Source organism: Drosophila virilis, chromosome X, assembly GCF_030788295.1.
Source record: "Drosophila virilis strain 15010-1051.87 chromosome X, Dvir_AGI_RSII-ME, whole genome shotgun sequence".
Classification (NCBI taxonomy): Eukaryota; Metazoa; Arthropoda; class Insecta; order Diptera; family Drosophilidae; genus Drosophila; species Drosophila virilis.
Window position 1 is genome coordinate 19,699,758 of NC_091543.1, and position 22,096 is coordinate 19,721,853.

General features: G+C 37.0%; 1 protein-coding gene and 1 long non-coding RNA gene across 4 annotated transcripts in view; one reads left to right on the forward strand and one right to left on the reverse strand.

The window, feature by feature from the left end:
• Positions 1 to 19,602, reverse strand: part of LOC116652011 (uncharacterized) — a 132,692-nt gene extending 113,090 nt beyond the window's left edge. The window contains exons 1-2 of one of the 2 annotated variants that reach the window (XR_004305020.2): positions 19,269 to 19,602; positions 14,430 to 14,766 (exon numbers count right to left, since the gene is read on the reverse strand). This is a non-coding gene — a long non-coding RNA (uncharacterized lncRNA). Of the gene's footprint in view, positions 1 to 14,429; positions 14,767 to 18,221; positions 18,404 to 19,268 lie in introns of those variants that run through there. The other variant, XR_004305021.2, reaches the window with a different exon arrangement.
• Positions 1 to 22,096, forward strand: part of LOC6631580 (uncharacterized) — a 32,760-nt gene that overhangs the window by 7,525 nt on the left and 3,139 nt on the right. The gene's annotated exons all lie outside the window — the stretch shown is intronic.

Consider the following 22,096-nt stretch of genomic DNA (forward strand, 5'->3'; position numbering starts at 1 on the left):
ATTAATTCGAAGCCCGCAAACTTGACCACCCAAAATGGGAGCAAGCAAAAGTTAAATAATACCTCAACCATGTAGCAAGTCCAAGAATATAGCAATAAGCCAAAAGAAGAGTCAAGTTGGTAATGTAAAGCGACGTGGAACAAAATGCTGACCCAACTTGGATCTGCTTCACGACAAAAAAAATACTATGAAGATTCACACCGAACTCCAACTCGTTGAGTAAAACGAGCAAATATTTTGTTTACAATTAAAATTAAATAAAAAATTTAATTAGATATAAATATTTAAGTTGATTTCTTCCTAATGAGATGAGAATTTAGTAAAGGGCTGATCAATATGACAGGTGAGCAACAAAAGAAAAAGAATGTGTCAACATTCCATACAAAATGTATACCTACGTAATAGGTATAATAAAGCACATACAAATTTATAATCTTTGGATACATTCTGCTTAAGGATATGCCTTGATATGGCATCTTGATTTTAATGCAGTCGCATATTAGCAGAGCGACTCCCCCAATTAGTGCTAATATAAGTTGCGACTTGCCACGATAGCCATAATATAAACTAGGTGCAAATTCAAGACAACGCCTCTTCGTCCACCTCCGCCGTTTCCACATCGCTTCCAATTACCAGCTACGCGAACAGACTTCGAGGCAAGTTGTCTTCCCGAGTTGCCAATTTGTCGGCGGCGTTAAGTAACTAAAGACAAGCGCCCAAAACTGAGAGATGTGCAGCGCGAAGAAACCAGAAAAATTACAAAAAAAAAAAAAAAAAAAAACTGCCAGCTAATTAATCAGAGCTCAGCAACACTAACCCGAAGACAAAACTCAACAAAAGATTTACATATGTAGCGTGTATAGAGATGTATGTAACCATCTAATGCGCTCCAAAAACATTTTCCCAGATGAGGCTGTAGCTTACGACATCGCCAACAATTTTGGTGCCCCCTGCTAAACCGGGTCTTGTCTCATCTGCCCAGTTGCCGCGGTGCACTTGCTTCCGTATTGTTGTTGTTGTTGTTGCCAAGTTAATTTCTTTTGTTTATCGCGCAGCAGCTGCTTCTCACATCGCACTTCTCGCTTTTCACTTCACACTTTTCCCTTCATCTTCTGCCTTTGTGTCATTATGTCATGCGGTCGCCAGAGTCTCGGTTCCAGTCCCAGTTGCCCACTCGCCCACTCGCCCATTTGCCCATTTGGCCATTTGCTGATGGCATAGCCCACAGCAATATACATTCCTTTATATTCACTTGTATACACACGTCTGCAATAGGTGTTGGCACTTTAAATGTGTGTATGCTTGGCAATCCACATCCATTGTTCAACTAGCTACAGCTGGCAGAAAATTTTATTTTCTTCACATTTTCCCTTAGTTTTCCTAAGCACACACACACGCACAGACAGACAATACATAATGAATGTTAATGCTCAAAATTTCATTGGAATATTTTATGAGCAATCACATTGCTGTATTGGGGTTGCTTAACTAGCAGATACTCAATGCAAAAGTATATAAAATAAATGTAAGCATTTGATAGCGTGTATGGAGAACATACGACTGACTGGAGTTTGACTCGGAGAGAATAATTTCAATAATTTTTTCATCAAATATGAAACACATAGAAGAAAACGCTTCCGAGCGCATATAGTATATACACACACACATATAACACATAATCAGTCAAAAGCGAGTCGAAATACCCTGCTCCTTCTATCTATTTCTATTGAGGCACTCGTCTCTCCCTTTTAAAGTTATATAAAACTGAAACAACACTTATTTTGATAACTTCCCTTTAAGATTGGCCTACCATAACACATAGCTCTATAGATAGCAGCAAATGAGTTCTTGTATGAATATTAATTGTTATAACATTAATATCCAATCTATCTGCAAGCATGTGTCAAATCCGTTTTCTAGGAATAATCGGTCGGAAGGCATTTTTATAAAATTTCTATAAAGTTATATACCACATTTCTGTCACAGTAATCCGAAGATAGCCATTCACTTTGCTGATTTTAATAAGGGTTTGACTTCTGTTTGTGAATTGTGTAAAAAGTGTGGAAAGTTGCTCTATTTTGTTTTATATAATTAACGATTGCTCTTATTGGTAATTACTCTACCTTTTTTTTTTTATTTTGTTGTAAGTTAATCATACGCAAGTCGCTTGACATTTTAATTGCGATTCGCATCCAACAGTTACGAGACTCACATGTGTATATATATACCGAAATATATGTGCGTTGGCAATTGTGCTGATGAGGTTGTCAAGAGACGCCCCCGATTCGTGGCACAAACAAGCCGTAAAATCATAAGCAAACAATTGCCATTCATTAACACAATGAATAAAATTGAATGAGCGCATGAAATAAGACATATAAAAATACAAATACAAATACAAAAAAAAAAAGTAAAGTAAATAAAATTCGTTACGATCTTAACTCAGGCCATATCGCAATCCCAATTGATGTGGCTCAAACGTGGCCAAAAAGGCGTTGCATGCAATCTGAAGATCTGCTTTCGGTTTCTTTTATTATTGTGGTTGCCGCTTTAGTCGCACATACTCATACTGTACATAATACTCATACGAGTACCTATTTGCGGTTGCGGCAATTACACGCGAGAGACTATGTCAGGATCGGACTTTGAAGTGGTTACTGAAAACTGGGTCTTTGACTTTCAATGAGTTAACTCATACTTATTTATTTTCTATTTTTTTTTCTTTAATTTTAATTATCAAGCTATTCAGACTTTCCCAACTATATGACGCCCAATCAATTTGTATAATTATTGCAACAGCTTATTCTACGATTCATGCTTTTTTTAACAAATATTTATCTAAGCTATCCCTTAAGTGAAAAACAAATAAGAAAAGGCGCACATTAAACGATATTTACTCAAACAAGACTGATTTATTTTACAACTCTTCGAGTTCTTAAGAGCAACGTATTTTTTACGCTTGGCTGACTTTTCAGTTCAAGCCCCCTCTTTGTTCTGATTGTTATAACAGTTATTGCTTTAATTATTGAAAGTTTTCGATTAAACTGATCGTTGTCATCGATAGTTTGTTTCACAATGTAAATATATATTGATATTCAGTACTTAACAGCCAATAAATAAAATATGCACACCACGTTTTTGATTAATTGATTGTTATCTTCAACTTCTTTTCTCTTTATGCCAACCGGGTATATCGTATTTTTTATTGCAAATAATTGTAAGAGGCAGAAGGAAGCGTCTTCGACACCATAAAGTGTATTTATAATTGGTCAGCATCAAAGGCCTAGTCGATCTGACCATGTTCGCCTCCTCGTCTATTCGACTGTCCGCCCGGCCGTCCACCTATCCGACCATCCTCCTGGCCTTCTGTCCGTTTGCATGGTATCGAAATACGTATAGATATAGAAACCCTCAAGGTCCGTTCAGGCTTTACTTGTAGCCTCTCGGGGGGTATATATATTTTTGTCAAGGCTTGAGCTTTCTCGAGCACTCTCCACTAAAAACTTTTTCTTGTTTTTATATATTATTTTTATTTAAATTAATTGGCTTCAAATATGAATTTGATTTGAATGTAATAATAGCCTCGACTCAAAGTCAAATGTAGATTCAGCTTCAATACCATATTTAAATAAAAAGTAAAGTTTTTAGTTGCTGCTTTTGGTAATAAACGATTCGAACTTTGACCAAAACTTTGAAAGGTTTAAAGAGTTAACAGCTGTGTGTGTGTGTATGTTTTGGGCATAGAAAGAGCCAAGCTTTAAAATTGGAACAAAGCGCAATTTGGTTAATTGTTGTTATTGTCGTTGTTGTTGTCATGGTGTGCGCTGTGTTTGTTGCTATGCACTTTAACGGCTTTTAAAAATTGTAAATGCTCAGTTTTAACCTTTAAAAGCAACGAGCTGTGTGACTGACGGCCCAACGGACCGACCGTAATTACACAGTTTATGTGCGAGCTGATTTTATTAAAGGTTTCATTATTCGAAATACCAAACGCATTGCGGGCAATTGGGCAATTTGGAAATTGAAACCGAAACTCTGATACTTAGATTGCGATTCAAATTGAAATTGAAATGAAATGATATGAAAGAAAAGCCGCGCGACCGCCAACCATCGATCATTGATCTAAAGCAATTGGAATTGGGCAATTGGGCAGCGAGAGACAAATAGTGTCGCCAAACGGTAGCGACAACTCTCATTCATTTCTCAGATGAACGATAAAAGGAGACAGAGACCGACAGAGAGACAGAGACCGGAGACAGAGATAGATAGACGCGCAGAGAGAGAAAGACCTCATCGGGGTATGCAAATGAAACGATTTTAAAAACGCATCGGGCTATAAAAGACTTTTACTTACATAAGCTGGCGGCAAAAATGCATAATTAACTAATTAAAATCGGCAAAATCGATTTTAATACACATTTTGGGGGCGAAAGTACCAAAAAGTACCAAAAGCGAATTAATCAAATTCAAGAGTTGAATGCGGCACATTTGAAATTTTGTGTGTAACAAAATGAAATTGTTTTCGTTTCTTTTGGTTTTTGTTTATTTTTTTTTTTTTTGTTTTTGTTTCTCTTAACATTAAAATAAATTAACGAAAATGTGCGACATGCTGTGCAGAGTTGAGCAAAGCCAGAGGCTACTCGTGTACAAATGTGTTAAATACCCTAACCAACGGGTGCTTCAATTTCGCCGCCTTAAAGCTGTACTTAACTAAAAACATAACCATTATATAACTTTAATAAAGCTCTCTTACATATTGAAAATTATTGTATACTTTCTAAGACGTAGCCAGTTTATCCCCTATCATCATTTTATCTGTTCTTGCATAGAAAACTTAATAGCAACTCCAGTTTTCTTATCTTTGAATATTAGTCAAATATGGCCAGTGTCTAGTACTCATTAGTTCATTGCGCCCGGAGCGTGGCCAGTCTTAGTTATAATATTTTTTAAAATAAAATAATAAACTTCCACGTTTTCTCTATACATTGGACTTTGTGTACAAATATGTTGCAGGGCATAAATTAAAAAAAATATTTGTGGTTCTATTGATGTTTAAAAATGTTTCATGATTCCTGTATTTAGGTTATATTTCTCAACCTAGCTTTCCTCATTCATATGTTGTTTATAGAATATATATTTATATGTATTTTTAAAACATTAATTAAACAATTCAACTCTTAATTTACATATGTCCCTTGTACTGAAGTTCCAAGGTATATATATATGAGGGCTTTATTTCATCCCATATTTTTGATTTGTCGTGACCTGAATCTATAGTACACTAAAGTACAGCAAATTTACGAAAGGTTATTATGTAGATGAAGATTAAGATGAAAATATGCTTGACTTATTTTGATGTATAAGGCAATATTATTTTATTTATTTTAATTTATTTTAATAGCTTCGCATGAAAGTGATGTTTGTTGTTCACTTCTAATTAAAAAGAGTTCGCGCTTAATAAAGCTTAAACTTTAATATAAACTTTTCCTAACTTAAAACATGAGGCTAAGATTGAATATTTCTATGTTTTGAAGCTTTATTGAATATTTTTTAGTATTATACTGTTGGTTTTGGCTATCTTTCCTTTTTTTTATTATATATATTATTATATATTAAAAACTAAATTTAAAGATTATATGTGTATATATATTCCCATATTTTGTTGGCAAATATAAACTATAATTAATAAGTAAGGCAGCTTACTTTGAATGTAAGGAATAGCTATATACTGCTCTCTAATTGGGCAGCATGTTTGCCCATGAAGTTTCTATAAGCCGAACCAATTTCGCTTGAACATAAATATATGCCTTATGGCTTTAAAGTTGCCCCAATTTATATACTGCTCGAGCTGGTAAGTGCATTCGACTGTCGTTAAACATAGTTTGTCATTTTGTCGCTGAGTTTTTGGTAACATTTGATTAATTACATTTTGTGTAGCCTTAGCCGAAGCTTTTTCGACTGTTATTTACGGTTTCGGGTATTTGTGTGCAATTTGTTATACAAATCGAAATGTGGCAATAGCCAAATTGAAGCCAAATGATGTCTTCATTTTGCTCTCGCAGTGAAAATAACGTAATTGCTCGCTGTGCAGGGCCCGTTGGCCATTTGGACACGCACCGTTGGACATTGTAATCAATCACAAAGTTCCATTTTCCATTTGCCACAAATACACACACACACACACACGCGCGCGTGCGCACACAATCTCAGGAGACGGACTGTTAAAGAGCCGAATGCAAATTGCGTTATGGTCATAATGATCAGTTAGGTCATGTTGTAATCCAAAAAATCAATCAGGCAGCCGTTTAAAACTGACGAAAAGATGAGCTAGCCGTTGAGCAAGAAGACAACAAGCAACAACCAACAGCTGACAACCAACAAACCGACAACTATCGATGTGTTGTGTATGTTTACATTGCTGCATAATTGTGATTGGGGTTTTGCCACTTCAACCAGCCAGCATCAGCGGCAGTGGCTTGTGGTGGGCCATGCGGGGCGAGGCAGCACTGCTGGAAAGTAATTCATGTTTTATACGTATGGCATCGAGTGTGCTCCACACTGAATACAATATGTCCAAGCTGTACATTAACATCATTATTAGATGCCAATCCATGTAACCAAAAAAAAAAAAGGTAGCTTACCCAATTTTAACATAAATAAGATGCATAATTATCTAGTAACTCACTTTCTATTGCTGTGCACAGACGGAAGGCATTTGTCTTCCTTTTTTTATGCAGTCCGAGCTTCAGCTTAATGTAAGCAGGCAGCTAGATACACTGAGTTATGTCTCAATCTATCAAAATAATCGAAATTATAAATATTTCTAGTTAATTTCGGTTATTTATTTATTTATCTGCTGACTTCGATAAATAGCTAAAGTTTCGTCCCGTTTTAGCGGCTTTTTCGTTGCAAAACAAATTGCGACAAACTGCTGGGCCACGCAAATGCAACTGCAACAGTTAAGCGGAACACGAGACAGCAGCCGAAAACAAAAGCAAAATAATGCCATGAATTTGGGCAGCAAGTCGCTGGCCGAGTTCAAAATGTGATTTGCATATTTATGGAGCCGGCAATGCTTCAAGTAGCCCGCCGCGCATGTTCCCATATCTACAAGTCGTGTGTTGCATTTGGCGACAGTTCGCTAACCTTCACCTTGTTGGCCAAAAGCGACCAAAAAAAAACAACTAACAACAACAACTACGACTGAAACAACAACAGCAACGAGAGCAACTGAAAAAGCGTTTGCGTTTTTGGCACTGTACTCGAACGTGCCGTGGCCCCAGTTCCAGGCTCGCTGCCTGGCCGTCCACATTTGGGCTAAGACCTGGCCTGGAAACGAGTTTGGGGGCCAACGCCGCTGCCACTGTCGCTGACTCAGCTAAATAAACGTATCGTTTGTCGGCCAGACGCAGATGGAGCCGTGTGTCAAAGCGCGTTCAGGCGACATTTAATTGCATGCGGCACATAATGCATATAAAAGCACAAATATCACGCATACGCCAAGTGGCAAACGGCATGGCTTATTAGCCATTTTTAGCTCGAGCCAACGAGTGCCCCGCCAAGAAAGCAAAATAATAACTTTGAATTGTATTCATTTTTATGCTGATTATGGGCACTGGCCGCTGGCTCATTTCACTTGGCCCATTGCCATATGCCGAATGGATTTGGGCTTGAGTTTGAAGGGAATGCGAATGCCCAAAGCACTCGTAACGTGCCATAATTTACATTGATTTTTGTTTTTATCTCAGACACGTACGCCCTTGTGTAAATATTTTGAAAGGAATCGACGAGCTGCGATCTGCGATCTGCGAGCTGCGATCTGCAATCGTCGATCTACAAACAGCTACCCAAACAAAAGCCGCATCGTTAATCAAATTTCAATTTTAATTTTTTTTTTTTTGGTTTATTGTTAGTTTCTTTTGATTTTTGCATAGTCAATTTTATTCATGCAATTACTTGGAATTTAAATATGGATATTATAATGAATTTTTGATTTGATTTACTTCAATTTCTTTAATTTTAATAATTATACGCCATTGTCTGGTCAACGAAGCTACTGTTTGGGATATATTTTGATAATCTATATACAACTCAACAATCTTAAAGACTACGAATTTTATACATTTCTGCATATACATATGTGCTAGATTCGTAGTTAAAAGGTCAAACTACGTTTTTTATTTCAGAGCTGATTTCTTGCCCAAGCAGATGCTGAGTATATATTGATTAAATTGTTTGTCAAAGTAAACGCTCAAGAATGAATTGAATTTTATCAAATAGCTGAGTACATTGTGTACATTTTTAAGAATAAACTGAAAGCTGATATAGCAACTTCCAACTTAGTGTTGTTGAATAAATCTAAAGATTGCATCGGCTCATAAGTATTTCTAATGATTAATCGTAGTCGCAGCTGCAATGCGTTCAACAGCTTCTCATACGCTTATTAAATGCCTGCAAGCATCCGCGCCCTCGCACATTGCACTCTATGGTTGACCGACTGACTTACTGGCTGACTGACTGACTGACTGACAGGCAAACGTAGCATGTTGCATTTCACATTTGTTTCTAGTGTATATAGAGATCGCTTCTATACATAAGCCGACTCGGCGCCCAGCGAAGCGAGCAGCAATAGTCGAATCCATGACTGCACAATGATTATTGAGGCATACAGACAGACAGAGGCAGAGGTAGACAGTCGGAGGCAGATTGAGATAGTCAGACGGTGCATAGAGAACAAAGTATGGAAACGCGAAAAACCTCAATAACAAAACGCAACTAACTAGCGCGTCCTTGGCCAGTCAACATTAAATATAATTATTTCTTTTAATTTTGTGCTGCGGCTGCCACACGATGACGATATAAATAAATACTAAAAAAAAAATCAACAAAAAATATATAAATCATATGAAAAACTTGAGCTGTTTAGGGGTGCTAAAAATCATATGCGAAATCTGCCCCCTTTGCCGCCCACTCCACACAAATGCACGACAAAGACAAAGGCGCAACTTTAATTAGACATAACGATGAGAAAAAATATTAAAGCAACAAGAAAAAAGCAAGTCAAGAATTATTACGTTATGAAAAATTATTATTATGATTATGAGCAACTTTAACAACAAAGAATTTTGTTGTTTTTGCAACAATAAAATGCGGCAACGTTGTAACAGATTACACACGTTTATTTATTATTGTTGCTGTTGCTCTTATTGTTGTTGTTGTCGTCTAACGATGTGCTTCAATATTACAATCCAAGTCTGGTCATGTCTGTTCCGTCCCACTGTCATTATGTCTATTTCCAGTCATGTTCATGACTTTTCTCATGGAAGACCTGAGGGTCATATGCGTGCAAAGCCAAGAAACACCAACAACATCAACAACAACAACGCGAACAGCAACAACCGGAGCAGCAAAGCGACGACAGCCACACATTTATGTCATGCAACAGCCAGAGCACTCATAAATAATACTCAAAAGAGCCATTTAAATTATATTATTGCAAAAAAAATAGACGAAAAACAACAACAAAATAATAATAAATAAAGTAACTAAGTGAGACACAATCGGAATGGCAGAAACTATTGCCGAGTCTGCCAGTCTGTCTGAGTGTCTGTCTGCCTGTCTTTCCGTCCGTCTGTCATTTATTATATTTATAAAAGCATTTATTATAGTTCAGCTGGAAAAGTCTATTCATAATGTTACAAACTTGCAAACTGCTGCAAGCTGTGAAATGGACTCACAGAAAGCAACCGAGCAAATTTGACAACCTTTAAAAAATCCTATAAAAACTAGTCTAAATCTTTGGCATCAAATTTTAAGCCATATTTAAATGCAGAATAAAATCTATTTTCTGTAAATATTTTGTTGAATTCTCCAAAGTGAGTTTGTATGGAACTCTGCGTGAACAACTTACATCCCCGTTAGTGCAATTCTCTCATCTCATCTCATCTCATTGCAGATTTTACACAGATTTGGAATACATCGGTCACTTTTTAGCCAACACGTTTGAAAGGCAGTATATATAATAAGTAGGAAAAACGTACCAAACAAATTTAAATGAAGTTTTCTAAAAATGCTTTTTAAACCGAACCGATGGTTAACTTACAACTTTTATAAAAACGTCTTTCTTGATTTTTCCACACTTCGGTAGAATTTCCCATCATCCATAATCAGCAATGAGTCGGTCAGTCAGTTAGTCAATCAGTCAGTCATTCAGTCAGTCAGTCAGTTTATCAGTCAATCAGGCAGTAAGGACAAACAGTTTTATATGGAGCGATATATTAAGCTATAATATTTAAATCTGTTCGGCCTTATATGAGCGAAGGTTCAGGCTTTGTGAATGGTCTTTAGACATCATTTGAAACATAAAAAACAAATGAATAGATAAATTTATCTTTTTTGTAAGACAAAAGCTAACCGGTGCCAACTTCAAAGCAGCTCGGCTAGAATTAATTTATTAACTGAATAAGTTACACTAGTTACGTTAGTAAATAATTATTAAGAAAAGAAAACTTACTCAACCAATACACACTGATCTTGAAATGCAGTTTAATTGAACTGATTGGTATTTTTGTTTGGTGACTTCAAACTGAGATAATGAACTTGACACCTAACTTAAAGCTAGTCTATTGAAGCTCTTTAAAAATTGATCGAACTGAATTTATGTGCCAATATGCATATGGCATAGCACAATGCAGCGGACTTGGTAGAAACAAAAACAAGCACTTGATATTTGAAGCAGATGCTGGATTTCATTTGGGGCCGCCGCTTGCAGCTTGACATTGAAGCGCATGCAACAAGAGACTACATTTTGCGATTGTGGATCGACGATAACAAATTATAGCAATTTTAACATATTCAATAAATGTTCATAGGGGCGCTAGAGGCAGATACTTATGAGCATCCAAGCCGAGCAAAGCCAAGCTAAGCCAAGCGAAGCCACAGCAAAGGCGACTAATCCAAGCCGCAAGAGGGAAAAACGAAAAACTGAAAACCAATTTTCAATAAGCTGTTTAAGGTCAGAATAATGCACATTAAACGATTGTTGTTTATTGGCAAATGTCATGTTCAATTAGTCGCCAGCCGCTTAGCTGGAAACGGCGGCCAATGTCACCAACTGATGCAGAGACTCGTGTGGCAAATGGCGCAGCTAAACGTGGCATGCAACGCGTCGCTGTCAGAGCGAATTATGTTAACAAATTGAGTTATGGTTATGGCTATGGATGATGGCGCATTTATGTACACACACACACACACATATATATATATATGTATATATATATAGACATGTACAGGTGCAGGCCGAACTCAAAGCCACAAATTGCCAGCTAGACAACAATTAAGCCATGGCCAGGCCAGGCAGCCCCTGGCCCATTACAGCAACACCAGAGCACCACAAACAAACCATTGTAAGTCATTAAGAAACATAATAACAAACACAATGAACTCAAGTGACGGAAATGGAAATGGTAATGGATATGGATATGGATATGCTACGTATGTCTCAGATAAGAGCCAAAACTCAAGTTGCTCATCTAATTACAAACTGTAGCTCGCGGCCATTTAACTGCAGCCACAGCTGGCTAATGAATTGTTTCAATGACAATGCGCACAGCTAATGATAAACGTTACCATAAGCCCAAACGAAGACGTTACTGTCATCGTAATCGTTTGGTTAATTGCCACTCTGCTTGTCCGCTAGGGCTGCTTCGCTCGAAATTATAAAACATATATTCTTCAATAGTATTAATAAAGAGTACTGTATTACAACTATTTGGATCATAGGACAAAAAGCTTAAACTTAAACTAATTATATTATGCGCCACCTAATACAAATAGTTATAATTATATATCATATGTTTATACCCTTGTAAAGGGCATTAAAATTTTCTCATGAAATGTGTGAGAGCATAGTAGAAAATATCTTGGGACCCATGACGCATATATAGTTTCTTGATCAGCTTCAACAGAACTTATATAGCCATGCCCGTCTCTCTGACTGTCTATTTCTATGCGAACTAGTTTCTCTATCACCTTGAAGGCAGAGTACTATCAGTCAAAAACTAGGCATTAACAACTTATAAGAAAGATAGGTGAAATACTAGAATCTTATATGTCAAAATATTCTGTTTTCAATATTATATTCAACAAACCAGCAACTATTTTAAGAATAGCTTCCCTGCACAGAACTTATATCATATATTTATGAATATATAAGTATATCTGATGATCAGAGTATAAAAATGAAACACAATCAATGCAATGCGAGGTTTTTATAAAAAGTCGCACATTTTCAAACTCTGACAATCCCCATTCAATTGAAATGCATGTTAGCAAAAGTACCAACAACAAATTAAAGAACTAAAGAGACTTGCATGCAAATGAGAAACGTGTGGATGCCATAAAAGGTGCAAAGAGGCGCATGATACAACAGTTTACGGATATATATTAGCTAAGAAGAATTCATTAGGCGAGCAGCTCCCACTTCGATAAATCGATAAATCAATGGGCGATGCAACTGTTGAGTTTTGAATTGTAGTCTCATGTTTCACTCGAGGCAGGCACAGTGTGCCGCCATATGCTCTTTGTAAATGTATGCATGTGTGCCTAGGTGTGTGTGCACATTCGTATTTAATTGAGTCAGGCGAGGCGTCAAGATTTATGGGCGCAGTCTGGGCTGCTAAGTCGGGGGCATGTGCGAGCTGTACATAAAATCAAATTGTTTATGCATAAGCGTCTAATAATGTTGCCTACCCGGCATTGGAATGCCAAGCACGGAACAGAAATGAAACCGAAACTGAAACTGAAACCGAGACAGAAAACCTAAACCGAAACCGAAACAGAAATTAAAATTGAAATTAAATTTGAAACCGAGACCAAGAGACTCATGGCTAAGATGGCTAATTGCGAGCGCATGTGTGGCAAAGTGTTTTAGAAATTAACTCCAATGTTAAGGCATTAAAGCGATCGCATGTTATTGAAATCGGAGCGAACTCATTTATCACAGCACAACACAACATTCAAGACGCTGCAAAATGCTAAAAAAAAAATAAAAATAAAACAATAATAAAGAAGGCAGCCGCTTCTTCAAGCATTCAAATAGTGGAAATTGAGCCGAAAGATGGAGCAAAAAAGTCGCTAGGCTCTGGCAAAGGTCAGCACAAACGAAAAAAATATCTGTTTCGCATTTGCGGCCATAAAAAGAAAACGTTCTAAATTATTGCTGTCATTGAGGCAAAATTATTTAATTGAGAGCTGAGAGTTAACCATCCATCCATCAATCAATCTAACCAACTATGCAATATATACATCTATCTAACGATCTATCTATCTGTTCTATGAATTTGGCTACTAGTGTATGTGTGTGTGTGTGTGCGCACGCGCATATACATGGTATATCATTTACTATATGAGACATCGCCCGTCACCTGCTGGCGACAAATTAGGCAATGATTGTTGCCTCCCGCTACCTCAGTGCAACTGCAACGTGTTGCATAGATTTCAAATGATTGCCATAGACACACATGGATAAATGTGTATAAATATTTTGTGAGCTATGTGTACGAATTTATTCTTTGGCCTGTCCTTGCTTATAGTTCGTGTCTTAAGTCTTTTGTTTAGTGGCTTGACATTTTCACAGCATCATCTTTCAGCGGCGGCTGTTGGTCAAGTTAAATGCCATTTTGTCGCTTTGAACTTTAAAGTTCAAGTCTAAAATGTTTTAAATGTTGGCGCTGTTTGATATTGGGTTGGGCCCAAACTCTTGCATGCATTTGCCAGTGGGTTGGTTGCATGAACACATACATATAATATGTATGTATGTGAGCAGCATAGATTGTGGCATTAATTCTCAAAAACCCAACGCTGAATTACGTTATGCTTTTATTTGGATATCATATTATTTATTACCTGCATTTTTTGCTCATAGAAATAACAGACAATTTTTTGCACTCGTATAAGATTCTCTGTATAAGCATTTCAATGCCGGCCTTACCCATTCTCGACTACTTTTTTTTTTAACCGCACCCCTAAAAGACTAATTACATATTTTTTCGAACACATGCGCATATGCGTTCAAGCCTAGACAGTTTTCTATAATTGAATTAGACTATAGATGGCTTGCCAATGCGGAAGAATTGTTTCTGAAGCCCGCAGCGCAAACCTTGGACAATGTGTCGCTCAACTAACAAATTGGAACGCGCCCTCTCAAGAGTACAGACAGCGGCGCAACACACCTCTGCCCCTCACCCATATAGAATATGTTGAACTCAGTTATTGGCTAAGCGAGTGCGGGGGGGATCTGTGTGGGATCTGCTGTAATGCTGCAGCCTCAAGCAAAACAATTTTTCAGAAAAATGTAATTTTAATTATGTGGCTAACAACAATAACAAATAAAAAATACTGAATAACTAAAAATCAACTTAACTACTTACCTGGGTGCTTTGTTTATTTGTTTGTTGTCTGTGGCTTGGAGTGTGTTTTATCATTAAGTTTTTTTCGTGTCATTGTATTTAGCTCTCGGGCCCAGCTGCTGGCGTCCCAGACCATGGCATAGAAATTCAAATCTAACATAATGACCCCTACGTGCATGTTGCTGTTGCAGTTGTTGTTGTAGTTGTTGTTGTTTTTGTTATTGTTGTTGCTGCTGCTGCTGCAGAGTCATCAATAGGCAGCTCATTGGCAAAATCGCATAGAACGAATCTGAGGTAATTTATAGCATCACTCATACGCCATGTTGCGGCACACAAACAACCGTGAAGCGCTGTTTTACTGTGGAGTAGAAAAATTATTTCATTATTTGCACGAACTTTTGCGATTTGAAGATCTTTGAGTATGCATATGTTTGTTCTAATCGGAACTAAGAAGCTTACTTATTTTACTCTTAAGCTAAGATGCAGGGAAATTCCACACGCACCTGTGGAAAATTGGTGGGAAACAAGCGAATGCAACTTGTTTGTTTGCCAGACAATCGACTTCTATCACAATTTTAGATATCCACGTCAGCATAATAATAATTTAAAGCCACGGAAAATGGGTGGAAGTGCAGCATATGTGCCGAATTACTTGTTAGCAGTTCAAACGAGCAGATTGAAGACGCAAAATACTTATGATTAGTTTTGAATATATAATAAAAATTGTAATATATATATATGTATAAATATATAAATACGTTTTTTGGGTATTTAGTTAAATACAATTATATTCATTATTGTTCTATGTTGTACACTGTGCCCATTGGCTGTTAGATCTGAAGGCATCTTTTCAGCAATTATTATTGACAATAACGAGTAATGTGCAACATGTGCTTGGCAAGCGGTTTATCTTGAAATAAGATTCGTGCACACACACACACACACACTCAATGCACACTCTGACATTGACCGCATGCATCGCCGGCCGGCTGACTGTCCGTTCAACTGTCGGCCTGTCCGGCTGACCAGCTGATTCATCGTCATTGTCAGCAGCGGCTTCATGCAACGGGGCAAGATTCTTGTGATTTTTTTTTAAATTTTTTCATCATACAAACGAATTGCAAATGAAGTTAAATAAATGTCGTGTTGTTGTTGGTTAGTTGGTTGGTTGTTCAGTGGCTGAGTTGTTGAATTGGTTGTTAGTTGGTTGTTAGTTGCAGTGCCAGCTTCAAGGTTGGGCGCCTCAATGCGGAAAACATGACAACACACAAAATGCTGAAGTAAATAAAAAAAAAAAAAACAACAACAAAACTGTCATTAAAGTGTAACATAAAAAGCCGCTAATTGCAAATGTTTATATGTACACACACAGACACAGACACACATAATAATAATAATAACAAGCTCATAAATAACTGCAAGAGTCGTTGCATTGAATTGCCCATTGGCCCCAGAGCCAAACAGGTTGCAATTGCTTCCAACTGTTCAAGTGTAATCCGAGCCCAAAACACACGCCCGCAATTCACATGCACATAGAATCAGGTCAGCAGCACAAGTCCAGACTATCAGATACCCTGTATAGCTGAGAATTATGGTTTGCTCAATTTCTGGAGATGCCAACACAAGAGCCAAGAGTGGGCAGAGCATAATCGATGTTAATATTTCGATAACACACTCTGACGTTTATCGATACAGATATCGATAATTGTCTCTTACCCTAAGGTAGCAACAAGGCTTAGAGAGTGACATTTTGAAAATAACTGTTTATATCCAGCTCGACGTTCTCTTTTTATAGCTGCACCATTTTTTTAATAGTCAATTAAACGTTTAAATGCCAAACGGAATTACTAACACATGACGAATGGTTAATTTAAGCTTTAGATAGAATAACTATCTTGTCCCTTGACGCAAGTATGATTGTTCCCATTTCTCAAAGGCAATTGCAATGCAGTTCCCTCAAAGGTCAACTTAATGAACTGTCTCTGCAATACGCATATCCAAGACTACCATTGACCAGTGAAATGTGCCATTAACTTGCCACAGACAAAGGTCAAACTGCAAGTGCAAACGATGCGACTCTCGATTCACTTAACTTCAATTAAAATCACTTGCGGCTCAGCTGGATTTAGGCTAGTGAAAGTGACGCTGCCGTCGGCAGTCCTGATATTTTGTTTTTAACTCGGAATTTTGAAATTTATAAGCCACACACACACTTAGTCACACACACACATATATAGTTGAACACGCACGAGTCGCTGTAAGTGCCAGCTAAGTGCCGGAAAATTGCAACCGGCCGCTGATGAGTTGCAGTTGCTTTGGGCGTCGCCTGTGGCAGGCGGGCACAAACTGCGGCACAACTGGCATGCATCATAATCAAGTCGTGCCATGAATTATCGTGTCTGTTTATCAAAACTCAATGTGTGGGCCGCGCCAATTTCATACATTTCTTGTACTTATTTTTTTTCTTTCTCTAACTTAACTAGTCGACTTGTCATTGCAGCTATTTCTCTTGCTGCCACATAATACACTAGCTTATAAATTGTATTCAAGCTATTTTACAACTGATTGCAACACACTATAAAATAGCAAAAAGAAATTTTTGACATAATTATTTGACTCAGGTAAATTCTCATTTATAATAAGCTTGAGAGGAAAACACCCTTTGGGGTTCCTTTCTATTTGCTATCTTTAATCTAAACTCAGGGGAGAAATGAGAATCAACATTTTCTTATGAAAAAATATTTATATATATATATCAGCTTTTCATAATAAACGACAGTTCAAAGCATAAAATCACAGAAAAAGCCTTAAAGAATCTGCATAATTCCCCCACATTTAACCCTTGTGCCTGTCATGCGCTAAGCCCGAACTTCATTTGCCTTCTCTGCCTTATAAAATCGCATGCAGCAATGAGAAATGTGCAATGCATAAACTGAGCTAAGTATCAGACATTTATGTGACGTCACCCAAACACAATAAACATAATAATGAACGCCCATTTAACGCCCACTTAGACGCGGTCGCCTTACTAATGGGACGGCATATTGCAACACGCAGGCCAAACAATGTGTTAATTACACGGCCCCACGCCCACGCAGCCACTGTGGCCCATTGCGTTAACGCGCCACAAGTGGTTGCCACAAAGCCAGCGATAATCAGCGAATTGTGAATTCAAATTGAAGAAGTGTCATGTTTAAAATACAATGTAAAATCACCGACAACAATCGCAATGTGCAATTTTTTTCATTTACCTTCTTTTTTTTCTCGCTCTCGTATCCAAATGACTAAACACATGAACGTGTCATGGTGCATAAGCACACACACAAACGCACACACATACCCAGGCACTCTTCCCATTTGTTGTGGGCACGACGCGCTCAATTTAACGCATACGCCCCTGTACCGCAAGTCTCGACATCGTCATCAGGGTCATCATGTTACGAGTACTGAAAGCTCACACACACCCGTACGTACATCACACCGATTATAGCTCAGCTGAATGCGCAAACACACACACACACACACACACACACACACACACACACTCGCACATCTTGATGACTATAATTATTCGGTTTGCCTCACTTTAGTCTATAGTCTCTTTCTCCCTGCCTTCTTTTTTTTTCTTTTTTCACTTTATGTCTGGCTCAGTGCGCGCTAATCATTATGAAATATCTGCGCGTTGCTTTGCTTTGCTTTGGCTTTACTTTTCTTTTCTTCTTTCTGCTTATTGTTTAACACTTTCATAATTTGAGCAACAACAACAATAGCAACAATTGCAATAATCACAAAAACAACATATTTAGCACTTACGTCGCGCTTATTAATTTAATTCCCAAATTCGATGTTATTATTTGTGTTACACTACATTTCATATTATTATATTTATACACTACAATAGTTGAGCCATTTCGATATTTCATCAATTAGATGTTGTTTAGATATTATTAATTATTTCACTGCAGAGTTTCACTGGAGAGTGTTTTGCTGTGCTAAGTCCGAAATTTGCTTCAATTGTGACTGAGCAGATGGCGTGACAGCGCGGTCAGCGGAGAAGTCAAAGGCAGATAACAAGAACAGTTAGTTTTTATGTGAATGAAAGAGTGCCAAGCTTCAGCGCAGGTGCAGCCGCACACATTGTTATCTACATACAGATCCGCGTATGCAGCTTTATTAATGCGAGAAGAAGAGCGAAAAAAAAAACTTAAACGGGGTGTCTCACTATTTTTCCTCCTCTATATACCATTTAGTCAAGGTTTTGGCAAACGCATTAAAAATAATAAGGTGTTTATAAATTATTAATATTTTTGCATATATTCAAATTGTGCCTCATTCCTTGCATGCATTTAGATATATAAAGCAAATTTACATTGAACATTTTATAAAGCTTTTAGCTATTTATTTCTTGCCGCAATCTTACTTGCAAGTTCTCGCAGGTATATAAATCCATTTCATACTCAAATAGGGTATGGGTATTCACTGTTAAATCAACACACTTTTAATTTTCTTTTGTCTGCTTTGACTTTTTAAAGTTTACTGCACTTTTTTTTATTACATTACGCTTACTGAACTATTCCGATTTTCATCAATTAGATATTATCCAGCTCTTAAGAAATGAAGAGAATGGTTATGTTCTACAGTTAGTTTTTAGGTTCAGCGCAGGTGCAGCCGCTCACATTATTACCTACGTATGCATAGATAAGTTAGGAGAAGAGCGAAAAAAGCAACAAAAAATAAAGGATGTATCACTCTCACTCTCTCTCTATACCAGTTAGTTAAGGTGTTGGCAAACCGATTGCAATCAATAATGTGTAAATATTGCATATACATATGTGTATTTAAATTGTGTCTAATTCTTACCATGGCAAAGTAGATTGCATTAACTACTAAAACAAATTCGCGAATGCATTCAGATGAAAAAAAAAGTATTTTATATTGAACAATTAATTACGCTTTTAACTGTTTATTTCTTGCTTTTATCTTACTTAGATATTCAGTCAGATATGCAATAAGCCCATTAAAGGGTATTCGCAGCTCTACAGTTCCAGTTCTACTACAATAATCTTTGGAATTTCACAAATAATTCACTGCACTTAAAATTTACACCTTTTTATACTTCGCGATGTCCAATTGTCTGAACTCTGACAGACAAGTTGGCGTGACAGAGCGGTCAGCGGGAACGACTGAAGTAAAGAACAAGAACAGCTTCAGCGCAGCTGCCGCCACACACATTGTTATCTATGTGTAGATCTGCGTATAGAGCTTTATTTGGAAAGGGCAAAAAGTTGTCTCACTCTCTTACACACTCTCACCCCCCCCTTTCCCAGCGATTCAGTTTGGGCTTCGGCAAACGCATTACACTATACTACCTACACATTTTTATTATTATACTCTGAAGCTTTCGAGGGGTTGTTAAACAAACACACAAACAAACAAACAAACAGAGCTACCTATGTACTAATTGTGTCTAATTTGTCGCATAATAGAGTAGAATACATTTTATTAAAAAATAATTTATTATGTAGTATGTATTTTATATTCAGAATTTAAAAGAAGTATTATGTATTGAGCAATAAATAAGGCTGATAATTGTAGGGTATTGACTGCCCTTTCAACATAATTTCGAAAAACGCAGTTCTTTATTATTTTTATTTGCATTACAATTTTTGTTTTGCATTTTCGTGACTTTCCGAAGTTTTTGCCCGAAGCTTTCGCTTTTCTTTTTTGTTTTAATATTTTGTTGTTGTTGTTTGATTTTTGCATGACTTAATGAATGAATGAATGAATGATTGATGAGCAGACACTCACTCGATGAAAGTGTTGCGCGATTCGTGTTCGTCTGCCTTTTGAGTCGCTTTTATCAGCATTCGGATTCGAGTTCAGATTTTATTTTGCTGCCACTTTCAACGGCAAAAGCAATTGCAAGTTTTTTTTGGTTTATTTTCCTTTTTTCACAATAAAAGAAAATTGTAACGAAAATAATTTATAATTATTCACTTTTGTTTTGCTTTCGTTTTTGTCTTGCAACAGTTGCCAATTCAGTGTGAATATTGGATAATTGTTGTGCAATTTTGATGTATTTTCAAATTATAACATAATTAGTAGTATATATGTGTACATGCCATAAGTTTGTATTGGATCATAATTGGGATAATATGGGCTTTATAAAGTAACTTTTTTCTAAATTTGTACATATATATATCTATATATATATCTATATATATATACAAATTGGGACTAAGGACTAAGACTAACTCCAGAATAGATGAAGAAGATTCGAGATAGAGATGACTCCGAACTGAATACGCTGAATTGCTAAATATAATCAATAGAATACATGTTTACAACGTTTTATTATAAAAAAAAATAAACTACAACATAAGATTGGAAGCTGATACATGTAATATGGTAACAGAATTTAAATGGTACTGCGAAGGAATTTAATTAATATATCATCAGAGAAAGTATAAGCCATTTCTACTTCTTGCACGTGCAAGCCCTTTGCTAGTCGCCTAGGATAATTGAAAAGGCAACTATTTTGTCAATCGTCAAATCATTTAATGCGAAAGCTAACTTATATTCACCTATCTTAGAATGAAAATGGAACTTGAAGTTTAGGGATTACATAACACAACACTTAAGTGCAGGCGAACAGCAAATAATTTTGCTATAAAGCCCAAAGCTCTCTCGCCTGGTTAGTTATTATATGGATTTGCGATTGTTTTGGTATTTTTGAAAATGGGCCATAGGCCAATCAAATACTAGCCAGTTGCTGTTCACCTTTCCCTCAAAACGGGGTGTTGCTGTTGCTCTTGCTTGCGGATTCGATTGATAATGAGCCTACCTGACTGTGTTTTCTTATTGTGGCTGCCTTGTCTTTGGCGAGTGGACATGCTGGCAATTTGGCAAATAAGAGAAACAGTTCAAAGTATAGCTTGGACACAAGCGCGATTCGCATTTACCCCGTCCGACTCTATATATAATATTCTCTTTCCATCAAACATCTGAAAGTAACACTTAAAAGGCGACCTGCATAAATAAACAATATACAGTTCAGATTAGTTACAATAGCATGTAAATATTTGATGAGGCTGAAAAAATCACCCGCTTTGAGTGGATACAGGGTATGAGAATAAATGAAAAAAACGTGCAGCACCAGCTTTAAGCTGGACACTAATGAAACTTCAACGAACTGGTCAAATAAATAATAAAGTAATTTATACTTAATACACGACATATCGCTGCCAAAAGCCGAAATGTGTTTGACCCATTTTCTGGCAGCGCTATCGAAAATCATCAAGCAGCCGGGCAGCCCCCACAGCCGCCACACAAGTGAACCAAACTTCGCAACCCAAACCCGAACCTGAAACATACCCAGCCAATGGCCAATTACACTTAACAAACTCATTATGTTCCGTTTTGCCAGCCAAAACAAAAAAAACCTAACCCGAAAAAGCCACCAGCGGGTGTCAATATGCAAGGCATTGTAAATAACAGAGTGATTTTTTCGAGAGTGCTCAACTAAGAGATACCCTATAACAGCAGTCGAGCTAAACACTCTCGGCTTACTTTCATAAATCAATCGATTGTAACTGAACAAATGAGACATACTCTGTTCAAGCATTTAAACACAAACTATATAGCTCTAAAGCAGCTAAAGACACTCAAGCTAGCTCTTATCAGCTGCG